The sequence below is a fragment of the Gossypium hirsutum genome, chromosome A01 (assembly GCF_007990345.1).
Source record: "Gossypium hirsutum isolate 1008001.06 chromosome A01, Gossypium_hirsutum_v2.1, whole genome shotgun sequence".
Classification (NCBI taxonomy): domain Eukaryota; kingdom Viridiplantae; phylum Streptophyta; class Magnoliopsida; order Malvales; family Malvaceae; genus Gossypium; species Gossypium hirsutum.
Window position 1 is genome coordinate 15,865,626 of NC_053424.1, and position 14,430 is coordinate 15,880,055.

A 14,430-nucleotide genomic window follows, 5' to 3' on the forward strand; every position below is an offset into this window, starting at 1 on the left:
CAAGAGTTTTACCTGATTAGAGAGCATGGTGACCGAATCGAAGTTATAAACACCGGCTGTTTTCGTTGGTTTTGTCCTCATGACTTGCCACTGATAGTTATTCAATGACATCTCCTCTATAAACTCATAAGCATTTTCAGGTGTTTTATTATTGATGGTTCCGCTAACAGCTGCGTCAACCATTTGCCAAGTTGAAGGATTCAGGCCTTTATGGAACGTTTGGACCTGAAGCCAAAGCGGTAACCCATGGTGAGGGCACCTTCTCAGTAAGTCCTTGTATCTCTCCCATGCATCGTAAAGAGTTTCTAAGTCCATCTTCACAAACGAAGAGATATCATTATGTAATTTGGCCATTTTAATAGGCAAGAAATATTTTAATAGAAATTTTTTCCTTCATTTGTTCCCAAGTAGTGATTGACCCTCATGGTAATGAGTTCAACCACTGTTTAGCTTTGTTCCTCAATGAAAAAGGGAATAACCGAAGACGAATGGTATCATCAGAAACACCATTAATTTTAAATGTATCGCATAGTTCCAAAAAGTTTGCTAAGTGAGCGTTGGAATCTTCATCCTACAAACCATCAAACTAAACAAATTATTGTATTATTTGAATAGTGTTAGGTTTTAGTTCAAAAGTATTTGCAGCTACAGCAGGTCTAACTATGCTTGATTCAGTTCCTGTTAAAGAAGGTTTAGCATAATCATACATAGTGCGTGGAGCAGGATTTTGATTAACCGCAATTACAGGAGGTAGCTGATTGTCTTGGTTTTCAGTCCTCTCTTCGGTTGGGGGTTGATTATCGTCCCCTTGCTCGTTCTCTGTGTATCTTAAGCTTCGCCTTATTTCTCTTTGGTTTCTACGAACTATGCGATTGATTTTTTCGACAAAAAGTAGTGGTCCTGACGGGTTTCTTCTAGTCATAAACTATAAAAACCTGCCAAGAGAAAGAAAAATTAAATTAATGAATAATAAAAAATTAAATTAAATTGCAAGAAAAATAAATGGCTAAAGTAATAAAAATTTAGCGTTTCTAATATCTTAGTTCCCCGGCAAGGGCGCCAAAAACTTGATCGCGATTTTCGTGACAGGTAAGTTTTAAATATTTATAATTAATCGTTCTTGAAACTAACTATTATCACGATGCAGGCAAGTGTACCTATCGAACAGTAGTATAGTTTTAGCAAGACCAGATTGTCGAACCCAAAGAAACTAAAAGTACTAGTAATAACTGTCTTTTTATTATCTAGCCTAAGAATAAGGGGGTTTTGTTTTAACTAACTAATTAACTAATCTAAGAATTCATAGTGAATGGAATTTGGGGATTACTTTTGGAAAACGATTGAATTAAGACAATACCAAGGAAAAATCCACCTAGACTGTACTTGTTATTCTAGCTCCGAATCGGACGATTTATTCATTTAACTTGTTCCGTGGAGATCCCTAAGTTATGTTACTATCCCTATTCAAAACTAATAACATCTAATCCATAGATTGAATAATTGAGACTTTTTTCTAATTAACACCCTAGGGTTACATTAACTCGATCTATGGATCCCCTTATTAGGTTTCACCCTAATCCGGCAAAATCTTGTCACCCTATGTCTAGGCGCGCAAACAACTCCGCTTAATTATGACAAATGTACTCTTAGATAGGGTCTATTCCTCCTCTGAATAAGAGCTTATCTTAAATCAGTATCCTAGGATATCAAAACAAGAATTAAGAACACATAATTAGAAACAAGTTAAATATTTATCATACAATTCAGAAAATAATAACAAGATTCGTCTTAGGTTTTATTCCCCTTAGGTATTTAGGGGATTTAGTTCATAACTAAAAAGGAAAACATCTCAGAAGAATAACGAATACAAAACATAGAGAAAACCCAAAACTCCTGAAGGGAAATTGAGGGGACATCTTCAGTCTTGATGCTGACTCCGGCTTCTGAGATGGATCAATCGGCTTTCTTCGAGTAATTCCTTCCTTCCTCTCTGTGTCTTCCTCCTTTCCTCTTCCTTTAGGGCGTATTTATAAGCTTTAGAATGCCTAAAGACCCTCAAAATTAGCCTTTTCAGAATTGGATTCGACTTGGGCTCAGTAGAGACACGCCCGTGTGAATCGTGCTTTGAATCTGCCAAATTGACATGGCCATGTGGTTTGCCCGTGTGAGGAAGTCCAGGCCGCGTTGATTTCATACTTTGGCCCATTCTCTCCGTTTTTGGCCTGTTTCTCATTCCTTTCACTCTCCTATGCTCTCCTAAGTATAAAACATGAAATTAAAGCATTAGGAGCATTGAATTCACCAATTCTAAGGGAAAATCATCCATAAAATGCGTTAAGCATGGGGTAAAAATATGTATAAATTATGGTTTATCATAATCCTTGCTTTAATATTCCAGGATATTAATTCAAGTTTTTGATGTGCTTATTCAGTGGAGGAAAAGTCCCTATTTAAAGAGTAGATCATTCATAATTAAGTGGATTTGCATGCAATCCTAGAGATAGGACGATATAAATTCGCCAGATTAGAGTCAAATCTAATAAGGGAATCCATAGATCGAGTTAATGTGACAATAGGGGTTTTAATTATAAAGAAATTTTGATTAATCAACCTAGAGTCAGTTGTTTTTAGTCTCAAAAGGGATATTAACATAAATCAGGGATTTCTACGGAATAAGTCAAGTGAATAAATCATCTAAGTCAAAGGTAATAAGTGAAGTCTAGGTGGATTCTTTCTTGGGTATTGTCTTCCCTATTGGTTTTCCTAAAGTATTTTCCAACTTTCATCTCTGTCGTAATCTTAGTTAATTAAATAATTAGTTTAGTTTAAAAACATTCTCTTAAATTTTAGGCTAGATAATAAAAAGATAGTAATTACTAGTACATTTAGTCCTCATGGATACGATATTTCCGGTCTCACTATAACTATACTACTGTTCGATAGGAGCGCTTGCCTTAAGTCAAATTTTTAGATAGTTTCACGACCATCAATCAATTCTAGAAAAGACCGTGAAACCAAATAGGAAAGACTGGAGCTTACGTTTAAACGATGCATTGTGGACGTACCGTACTGCTTACAAAGAACCCATAGGAATGTCCCCTTACCAACTCATATTCGGTAAACCATGTCACCTTCCAGTAGAGTTAGAACATAAGGCATTTTGGGCAGTAAAAAGATGCAGCATGGAGTTGGACGCCGCAGGTAATTATCGAAAATTAGACATTCAAGAACTCAAAGAGATCCGGCGAGACTATATGAAAACATCCAAATTTATAAAGACAAAACCAAGGCATTTCATGACTAGAAAATATCTTGCAAACAATTTTTAGCTGACCAAAAAATGTTACTTTACGATCCTACACTAAGATTTTTTCTGGTAAGCTTTGAACCAAATGGCTTGGTCATTTTGTTATTACTAAAATATTTCCTCATGGTGCAGTTGAAATTAAAAGTGAGGAATCCGAGAAATGTTTTAAAGTCAATGGTCAAAGGTTAAAACACTTTTACGAGAACTTTCAAGTACACGTGGTGGAGGAATTATTTTTTGAGGAGCCGAACGATTAAATTTTCCAGGTCGTCGAGCTAACGACGTTAAAAAAGCGCTTTATGGGAGGCAACTCACATTTATTTTATTTTATTTTATTTTATTTTGAATTCTAGTTTAGTTTGAGAATTAAATAAAACATTATTTTAATCTGTTTGATCATGCTGTTTTCCAAGAGCAACCACTTTCAGCTGTAGACAAACAACTTCATCGCATTGAAACTCGTTTCGAAACAATGGAAGCCAACATCTCAAGCATCCTCAACATACTACAAAACGATCACTTCCACCGCCCTCCAACCCATTAAATATAAACGGGGAGTACACTTTCTCCACTCATATTATTCTTTTTTGCACATTGGGGGCAATGTAGGCTAAGTATGGGGGATTTTGGATCATGTCATGCTTTCTTTTTACATGTGTTTTGCAAAGAATAATTTCTTAATTCGTTTCGGAAATAAATCTCTAATTCGTTTGTTTAGTTTATTTAAATAAGTGGGTAAATCATGAATAACTATTGCTAGCTTGATCAATGAATATTTTGTAGAATTGAAAATGTGATGCCTTAGTCAATATTTCATGAAAATTGTTGGTTTTGTTAAACTTGCCTAATGAAAGTACTCAGTTAAAAAATAAATAAATAAGTTTGCTAATAGCTTGGTTAAGAGTGAAGATTCAAAAATGTGACCAAGTTGAGTAACCGAGATGAGGAGCTTGGATTGTTATCTCATTTCGCGTCAAAAGGTTTGGTGACGAGCCGAAACTTGTAACACTCCGCTAACTGAGCTGCCTTGAAATAAATCAATTAGGGAATATGAAATTGAGTAATTGAGATGAGGTGCTTGGGTTATCATCTCATTTCGCATCAAAAGGTTTGATTATGTCTCGAATTCATTAAAAATAAATAAAGACAACGTGTCAGGTTGAGTAACCAAGGTGAGGTGCTTGGTTGTCATCTCACTTCGCGTCAAAAGACTTGACTATGTTTGAAAAAAACAAAAAAGTAAAAAATATATAGATATAAATAAAAGTATATATTGAGTACGATTGTTTCGCATGTTTGATTAAGCTTAAATTTAGTGAAATAATTGAATTTGACATACTGTTTGAGATTCTATAAAATGCTTATTGATTGAGTTTACCATTTGTTTATTTTTTTATTCACCTAATTGTTTTCAGTATGCTTGACTAGGAAAGGGGGTTTTGATCTTAAAAAGGATTGACGAATTATTTTTAATAGATATCATGCTTGAGGACAAGCATTGGCTACGTAAGGAGAATTTGATAGCAAGATAAATTTGTACTTTTAATATATTTATTTTTGGCTAATTCACAAATAAAATGCTATTAAATTTGGATTTTTCTTATCAGGAATAAAGTTGATGTGCCGAATTCAAACTATTAGAAAAAAGGGTTAAATTGGAACATAAAGCAAAGAGGAAGGCTTGATAGAAAGATTTAAGATTCAAAGATGACTGGATAAAGATTGAAGGGTTGAAGATTTTTTTAAAAGTGGTTGGATAAAGATTGAAGGATTTTTTATGTTGTTACAACTCTGAAATTAGTTTAAATTTGATTTTTAAATTTAGAATTGTTTAGTAATAATATTTAGGAAAAATCTTGCTAAATTTTAGCACTAAAAGTGTGTATAAATACCTAGTAGCTACAACCAATTGAACATACTTTTTTACCTTGGCATTTAATAAATTCTTTTTTTTTTTCTCCTATTTCCTTCACTATCTTCATCCTGCTATTGCTATTTTGTTTCATTCTTTTTTTACTTTCAATCTTTTAGTTTAATTGCCTTCCAAGGCCCTTCCCCTGTCCATCACCCATAATTTCACAAATCTCTTTTGAAAGCATGATTTTTTCCACGATTAACTAAGCCCCTTTTAGCTTTAGCCCGAAAATTACTCCAACAAAATAATCGTGAGATTCGAACCCGCTCAAAAAACCTCTCAACGTAGTATTTTCTATCTCTCCAGTATATGAGATAGTACAGATTCATCCCTTAAAATTCGACTTCAATTCAAAAAGTACATGTTGGGTTGGAGTTGTTTGGCATACAGTTGGGAAGACAAATCAGTCGTGCTGTGTTCGAATTCCTGCGAACAAATTGGCGTGTCTAAGTGGGAAAAGCCAGTTGGATTTTTTCAAGGGAGATAGAGATCAGATTTAAACGACCCACGCGATTGAGGCTGTTGATTAGAGTTGGGCTTTTCAGATCACAAAGCTATCGAAATCTTAAATTGCGAACATGTGTATCGTAGTTAGAAATTTAGCAAGATTCAGTTTGCAAGTTGTACCGAGATTGACTACATAAGAAAAAGTTGGTGATCGGGACGTTCTTGGTCGCTATAATCAACTTATTGCTTGGAAGGGAAAATTTATTTCAAGGATCGATTCAAGATTGGAGTAAACCGAGGCTAAGGCTAAGCTTAAAAAAATAATTAATTTATCCATTTATTTTATTTTCTTATCTTTATTTTTTCATTTTTGAATCTTTTTTTTTATTCTTCGTATTTCCTTATTTTATTATCTTAATCAATTTAAACCCCCCACTTTTATTTTTATTTTCAGCATTTCTAAGCACAGGTTGTGGGCATGACTGTGACCGCGACAGCGATTTTGGTCATTGAAAAAGGCAAAATTAGATAGCCAGTCCCTGTGAATTCAACTCTACTACTCTATACTATCATTTACTATTATTTTGTCCTAGTAATTTATATTTGGTGGTTTCGACGACCATCAAGCTTCCGTGTCCATACATCGTGGTTGTCCATTGGCAATAGTCATTAAAAGAATAAACCTTTCAATGGAAAAAATAGACATATTCGTCTAAGACATGATGTGATAAAGTAGCTACAAAAAGATGAATTAATATCAATTGATTATGCGATGTCAAGGGTAAATTTGACTGATCCTCTAACTAAACCCTAGGAAAAGAAACTAGTAAATGAAACATTGAAAGGAATGGGACTATTACCAAAGGATGATATCAACAATCATACAAACCCAACGTATGTGATTGGAGATCTCATGAATTAGGTTCACATAGGTAATAACGAAGTCATTTGTTAAAGTGTTAAACAATATAGGATTATGTCTCTTATATGGGGTGAATAGTGATGAAATTGCAATGAAATCGAAGATGAGAAAAATTGTTAATCAGATCCATATCCTTTATAGGTGTTGTATTAATTTGCAAAATACACTTGATGAATTGACCTATATGAGTGTGAAGTGGGATCGCTTTTATGAGATATATGGACAATGTTAGGTTACATGATAAATAATTGGTTTATAGAAACTCATGTTTTACCAATTGTTTAGTAAACAATGTCTCATTTATCTAATTTTTGGTTCACTGTCTAAAAGACACTAAAATCACCGGATTATATCAAAGTACTCAGCTAAAGTTCTTTCATAATTTTTTGAAATATGTAGGGGATTGTTGTGAGCTTAAGTGTATTTCAAAGAATCCCACATCCTTTAAAAAAGCCCCTTGAGATGTTGTTTATATAGTATTACTCGTCATTATGCTTATAAGAACCAAAACAAAAGGATGGGCGCACACACATGAGAACTAAGCTCGAAAGGTTAGTTTAGTTTAAATAGGTTGATTCCATCCCAACGTGCGATACTAAGCTTGATTTAATTTTGCTTTTTCCTTTTATATTTATTATTTTTAATTTTTTGTTTTAGTCATACAAACTTATCCAAATTCCCTTGATTTTCTCACCTAAACCATTTTTTAAAAATGTTTATGTTTTTCAACCAGATTTCCAACATTTATAATATTATATATTTATACATGCATGGTACTTATAAATACAAAGCATGACTACACTTCCAAATTACTCAACTTGTTCCAATCTTCCTTCTTCTTATTCTAGCTGAATGTTTAATTGATAAGTTCTTCCTACTCCCTATTTTCCTTCGATTAATAGAAATGCTTGTTGAATCTTAAGGGATACGCAGACCCGTAAGATATCCTTAAAGACAATTCTAGTCATGCTTCAAGCAACATCCTTTTACTTTAACCCCAAAATACAACAACACTCATAATTCATCTTTCTAAATGTTTTTTAATGTTGGATGTTGTCAGATTCTCTCACTTGACCTATCACATTGATTACAATATCAAATATGATTAATCAAAGCATGAAAAAAATTATGTAATTAGGGGAACCCAAAATGTACTATTGTTTCTATTCAAATTTTAGGTTAACAATACCAGTTGCTTTTAATGAATGACATAATTAATATTGTTTTCATTTTTCAAAAAATAAAATTCCTTTCAATAAAAATGTCTTTGCATTGCTTCTAAGTGTACAATTGTGTTCAGAGGAGGTACATCCAAAGGACCTTCCTCCTATGAACTTAGATCAATAACAAGAGAAGGATCATTGACCATAAATCCTAACACTTTCACCGTAGTAGTATTCCTTAAAGTAACAACAATAGATTCTGCACAATTATCAATAGCTACGTCAACATGCAAGTTATGATCAGTTGCCAGAAAATTTCTTGACAAATCTTCACCAGGTACTGACTCCTCGCTAGTGCAACCCCTTTTCCAATGCAAAAGACAATCCCATTCCAACTTTCTTAGTCCAAACAGTAAAGAATGGTTCCTTTCAACCCTTTTTTCCCACTTTTGATTAGGACACACTCCAAAGTTAACAAAAAAATTATCAGGTTCCTACCCTTTTCCTAGTAAAATCTAAGCCACATTATTAGTACCTTGGTAAAGTCAAGCTTCAAAACAATTGGACTCCAACTTTTTATCATTTTTGAAGTCTTACATTGCATCATGGCTTTGCACCCATTCATACTTTTTCCATCCAAACAATGCAACCACACATTTTGGAGGCTTATCACCTTATCTACCTCAATTTAGCTACCTAAATGCAACATCTCATACCTCACAAATGGAGCATTAAAGCTAGGCTATACTTGAATGTGTCATTGCTCCATATGGAGCACCTTATGGGAAAAGGGAATTCTCGACAAACTTATGCCACATCAAAATATACTTGTCCTTATAAAGTGCGAACTTGTTCTTTTAGCCATACAATATGGGCTCCACCCCTTTTACTTAATGTATGGTAAAACACACCACTCTATGTTGCTTCTCTTAACTAGTTGCTAACAACCACTACAAGTTTTGAAATACAATGAGGAAAGGCACCTCATTCTCTATAAACCAATAAAAGAAGAAGCCCATCATCACCTATCAAGATTGCTAACGAGTTGTCCCAAAACCACTTTGTAAAAACTCAACACCTTGTAGATGAAAGGGTGTAGGGGTAGATGGAAGGCAACCTTGAAAACATACAATAGTAGGTAAAACCCTACCATTTTACCATGGAACCCTGGGCCACAAGATCACTTAAGGCTTGCTTGCCATAGGGTATCATGAACTCAAACATGTAGTCGTTAAGTTCTGTACCTAATCACAACAACAGGTTCTTCATCTTCATCAAGCCCATCGTACATACATACGAGCCACCACTCACTAAGGTTTCCTTTAGTGTCTTCAAACTTTGTTGCTTACTCCTTATAGTCCCAACATCATCCTTAAAACCACCAACGCGATCACTTTGACCAAAAATTTTCCCCTTGAATCATAAAACAAATTTTGCATGATAAATAACAGAGAAAATTAAACAATAACACTGACCCAACATTGAAATTGGACAATTGAAAGAATCTCTAATCACCAACGACAACTCTCTAACTATAAACTTGATTGAGCAAAAAGAACAAAGAAAATTTCATGAAAAATTGAGAGGAAAAGAAGTAGGAGAACCTAGAAAATAAAGTGAGAAGCACAAGGAGAAAGTTTCCTTTAGATAAGCATTAGATAAGCATTAAGAAAAACATGTGTGACATACCCCCTAACTTTTCACGTGAAGCATCTAATCAAATGGCAGCATGTGGTGCAAAAATTGCATGTTGCCCAGAAAAGTATTGTTATACCTCACTACTATACACTTTACAAAGATCTCTTGGACTTGAGGAAGGCCACTTAACCTTGCCCTCGATTGAGGGGCAATTGTTATACCTCACTATTATACATCTTGCACCACACCCCCTTGCATCTCAAACACCTCGTTACATAGTCCATCTTCTAGCAAGCAAAGACACACCTCGCTAGACAAAATCTCTGATATAATATTTATCCACGTCAAGTGGACCCCATGAAAAAATAACCTTTTCAATCCAAGGAGTCTCATACACATCGTAGCACCACCCTACTTAGAATTGACAATATGGCCCACCTTCTTATCTAGACCCAACCATAGTGCGACACATGATACCTTAGGATTAAGGTACCCTATATATATAATCTAAGGTCCCGATGAGAGAGGTGAAACAACTCAACGACACACCTTTCCACCAAAATCAACTGACCTTCATTACTATTCCATTAGAACTTAACCTCCCAGTCAACCACTTTCGACCATTATATATCTCGCCGCCCAATTGGGTGAATTGTCCCTGAACATCAAACCTAAAACATGTATAAACACGAATGTATTAATAGAAAACTAAAAATATATCTCGTTTATGTTTTGAGGTGTATTAGGCTTTATAAATTGCCTTCGCTAATAAAATTATATTATGTGTTATATACCAGGGATTAACTTAGTTTAATGTATTCATCGAGAAAAAAGAGTATGATGTAAAACTATAGTTTTACACCTTCTTTATTTTTTATTATATATTAATATTTCAACATTTCAATCACCATATTTGATATTATATCCATCTATATCATTTCCATTGAATTTTGGAATAAATTAAAATTATCCAATTATTTGTTTGATGTAAATAACTTTAACTAATTGGTATTGATAAATATAAAAGAAAAAAGATTTTCTTTTAACTCAAAAGTTATGAGATTAAATATTGGTCGGATAATATGTCAAGATCTTGATATTTATAAATTTTATATAAAATAAAATAAAATAAAGGAACTCCCTAAGGCCTTCTTACACTATACGTATCCATTTTTTTACATTATAATATAACGGTTCAATTGTAATTTTGATCCCTTCAAAATGTGTTCTGCTTCCTTACATTATAAAATAAAGGTTTAATTCCAATTATGATCCCTTTACTTTCTTAGTTTTTATAATAATGATTAAATTTCAGTTTCAAGCTTTATACTACGTTCAAATTTGACATTTAATCTCTATATTTATTTTTTGGCATAATTTAGTTCCTTACACATGATTTTCTATTCTCTCTCTTTTTTTACATTATAAGTCTCTCTTTTTTTACATTATAAGATAATTGTCCAATTTCTATTTTGATCCCTTTACTGTTTTTTTAGATTATATAACAATGATCAAATTTTAGTTTTGGTCTCCATACTATACTCAAATTTGAGATTTTATCTCTATTTAATTTTTTACATAATTTGATACTTTTCAATAATTTATGATAATAATTGTATACAAATAAATCTATTTTATTACTTAATTTATTATATTATTTTTAAATTATATTATGAAGTGATTGATTCGCACATTAAACCGTATATCATGTTTTAATTCTATCGCATCATATTTTAAATCTCAATTTATCTCATATTTTGCTAATTTATCTTAATTTTATTTCAAATTAATTTTAATAAAGTATTAAACATATAAAATAATATTTTAATTGATAATTATTCAGTATAATTAAAAATTTTATTTTAAATCCCCAACGCAGTGGGGTATACAATCTAGTTTAAATAAGATTATGATCATACGTGTGATTTAAGGAAAAAATTTAACTATGGGATGGTAAATAAAATGATATAGCCTTAAGCTAAAGTTACATCAATATTAATCTCCCTCAAGCAATGGACACATAGTGTGATAGATATCATCATCCAATAAATCACTCACAATATCTGATGGTCCCTTATGAATAATCAATTGTTCCATTTCGCCTCGAACCTCTTTGGGATACGATCTGCCACCTTGTTATTTTCTCTCAAGATATGCCAAAATTTCACTTCTCAATCCTTAAAACACTAGTTCTGAATAAGCCTAACTTCGTTGTAATTATTGGTTGTTGCTAACCCATTTTGTATAACGACAATCAACAGAGAATTTTCACTCTCAATCTCCACTTGATGGCATCCCTATGCCTAAGCATACTTTAAACATTCATGTAATGTCCAAGCTTCAACCTAAAAAATATATGACAATCCTACCACCATTTCAACCCCCCATCCAACTTCCATCCGGCCCTCTCAGCACTCCACCTATGGCCACTCTTGGTTTAGAATTCGATGCCAAGTCATCAACGTTCACCTTAACCCATCCATGAATAGGAAATTGCCATCAACCCTTAGTCATGGATCTACAAGCCCAATTTCCAATCACTCCTTTAGTATATAAAGACCTTGTCTAAGCTCCAACTGAAGCTAAGAAAGCATGACTGTTGTTACTTGCCCCAGTGAAGAATTCATTTCGACTCTTCTAAAGAAACCAAGTAATAATAGAAAAGAAAATAGGCCGTTGACCATATTGGGACTCTATATTACCTTCATTCCCAATATTCCAAATAATCCATCAAACAAGCGGTAAGCTAAAAAAGACATTTCATGCCTTCTCGGTACAACAGATTTCCAAACTAAATTAGAAAACCCAAAACCCCTAAAAGCACGCATTATAGACTCTACGTCCAATCCAAGTCAATCATAGAAAGGAAACGAAGTCATACCTCGCCTAGTCCGTTCCTCGTTTGTCAAGAGTTTGTCTCGAGCCAATAACTAGAAGAACACTTGAACCTTTTGCGGTGCCCTTATTCTCCAAGTAAGCTCTTCACTTGCAATCCTATCCGGTGTATTTATGGTAATCAAATGTTTATAGGATTCAGATAGAAAGAATTTACCCCTAGACAGCCATCTCCATGCTAGATGGTCCGCACCTACTTCCTACAAAGGAGGTATGTAAGCCAATAGCCGCTCCAGAATCACTTGTAGAAGAACCGGGACTAACCATTGAACGTTCCACACCCATTCTGCCATGTCACACACGCAAAGAGAATCCTATAGGGGTGCAAGACCGATGTAATGTTGTCGTGGAATGCCCACTTCCTTTAGCCAATCATCATTTCAAAAATTAATCAATCTATTATCACCTAAAGACCAATAGACTCCCTTTTTAACCTCGTCCCAAATATTGGCTATCGAACGCCAAATATATGAGCAGTTGCTTCGATGGGTTACATCTGGTAACAACCCATGGATTTTGTACTTTTTTCCTCAAGGCCTGAACCCATAACTCTTCTGTGTGAGCAACCAGTTTATATCCCAACTTTTTGAGAAAGAAATTATTTTGGTCTTGCAATCTCCAAATACCTAAACCCCCATTCACCTGAGGCTTGCAACCACCCTCCCAATTTTTAAGCGACGGTTTTCTACCAGACTGAGTTGATCCCCATAGGAAACCACGAGCCAATTTCTTGATTTCATTACAAATCGAAATAGGGATTCTGGCCATTGTCATAAAATAATTTGGGATAGTGAGTAACACTGATTTAACTAACGTAAGGCGACCCACAAGTGATAGTTTCCTTGTCTCCCGTCTGTTAAGTCTATTACGAACCTTGTCCATGACAAACTGAAATGTCCCAACACCAACACGAGTGTGGAAAAACGGAACCCTCAAATATTGGAAGGAAAATTTTATTGTGGGCTGTAAAAAAAGGTGTATATTAAATTAATTAAAATACTAGAAATTTTAATATTGATATATAGATAAAATTTTTGGTAATTTATTTTTTTTCCAACGTATAGCAGAACTCCTCTATGAAAAAAAGAAAATTGATTTTGGCATAAATAAAAAGTTAAAAGTGAATGGAATATTGAAGGTGGTTCACCCTATGGCCACAACTTGAACTACTGGTACAAGGCAAACACAAGCTATTCAGTCAAATATTCCCCTTTCATTTCACAATCTTAGGACCATCTTACTATTACATTACATTTCTCACCTTTATCCTACTAACAAGGATATCTATATACATATCATTTTGAGCATCAAATTCCATTATATTTCAATCCCTATCAATACCTACTACTAGCTGCCTGATTGGCCAATAATTACCTTGGCTTGCTTTTAACATATTCCCCTGACTGTTACTGCAGTTAAATGTATGTCATGTTTTGCTTTATTTATACAAAGAATTATTAATATTAAAGATAATGACTTATTTAGATTAATTAAAAAAAATAAAAAGTTATCTAAATGAAACATAAATTTCTGATATAATTTATCCAAATCCAACAATTTGATTTTTTTTTTTTTTTTGGTTTTGATTTGGTTTGCGTTTTCTATTTTTCTTTCTCCTTCTTTATCCCTGCATTGATTCTTCCTTTGCGCGGGATAAATTACACTCAAATGCTTCTCTTCGTTCATTCACTCTCACCAACTTCAATCATATCCATTAAAAAATTTATCAAATAAATTTCTATAATATAAGGATGTGTGAATTTTCTGCTTTCTTCATTGGTTAAAAGAAAAGAAAAATCCAAATGTCCCACAAACAATCATTGCTACTTCAGATTTAATACTACAAGTTTTAGCTCATTTTTACAATTTCAGATGCTTGGCGTTACTTGGAATCTTTTTCATTTCGATATTAAATTTGTCAGATGAGTAATGAATTGAGTTTATATGAAATTTTCATATCAGTTTTTCTTTTTAAAACAAAGAGCAATGAAAATGAGAGTAGTATAGCACGAGTTTAAGATTCTTTTTGCTAGTACTTGTATAGGCGAATAAAGTTGATTTGAGAACAATCATTTTGAAAGCAATTGCTTTGACAGCATCAACACTAACAATGGTTAAACATGAATAATATCAATGTACTCAA

At 33.5% G+C, this 14,430-nt stretch overlaps 1 non-coding gene across 1 annotated transcript; it reads left to right on the forward strand.

Moving 5' to 3' along the window:
• The first annotated feature begins 241 nt into the window (after positions 1-241).
• LOC121206338 (small nucleolar RNA R71) lies at positions 242-347 on the forward strand. The gene has a single exon (XR_005901413.1). It is a non-coding gene; the product is annotated as a small nucleolar RNA R71 (small nucleolar RNA).
• The last annotated feature ends 14,083 nt before the right edge of the window (positions 348-14,430 follow it).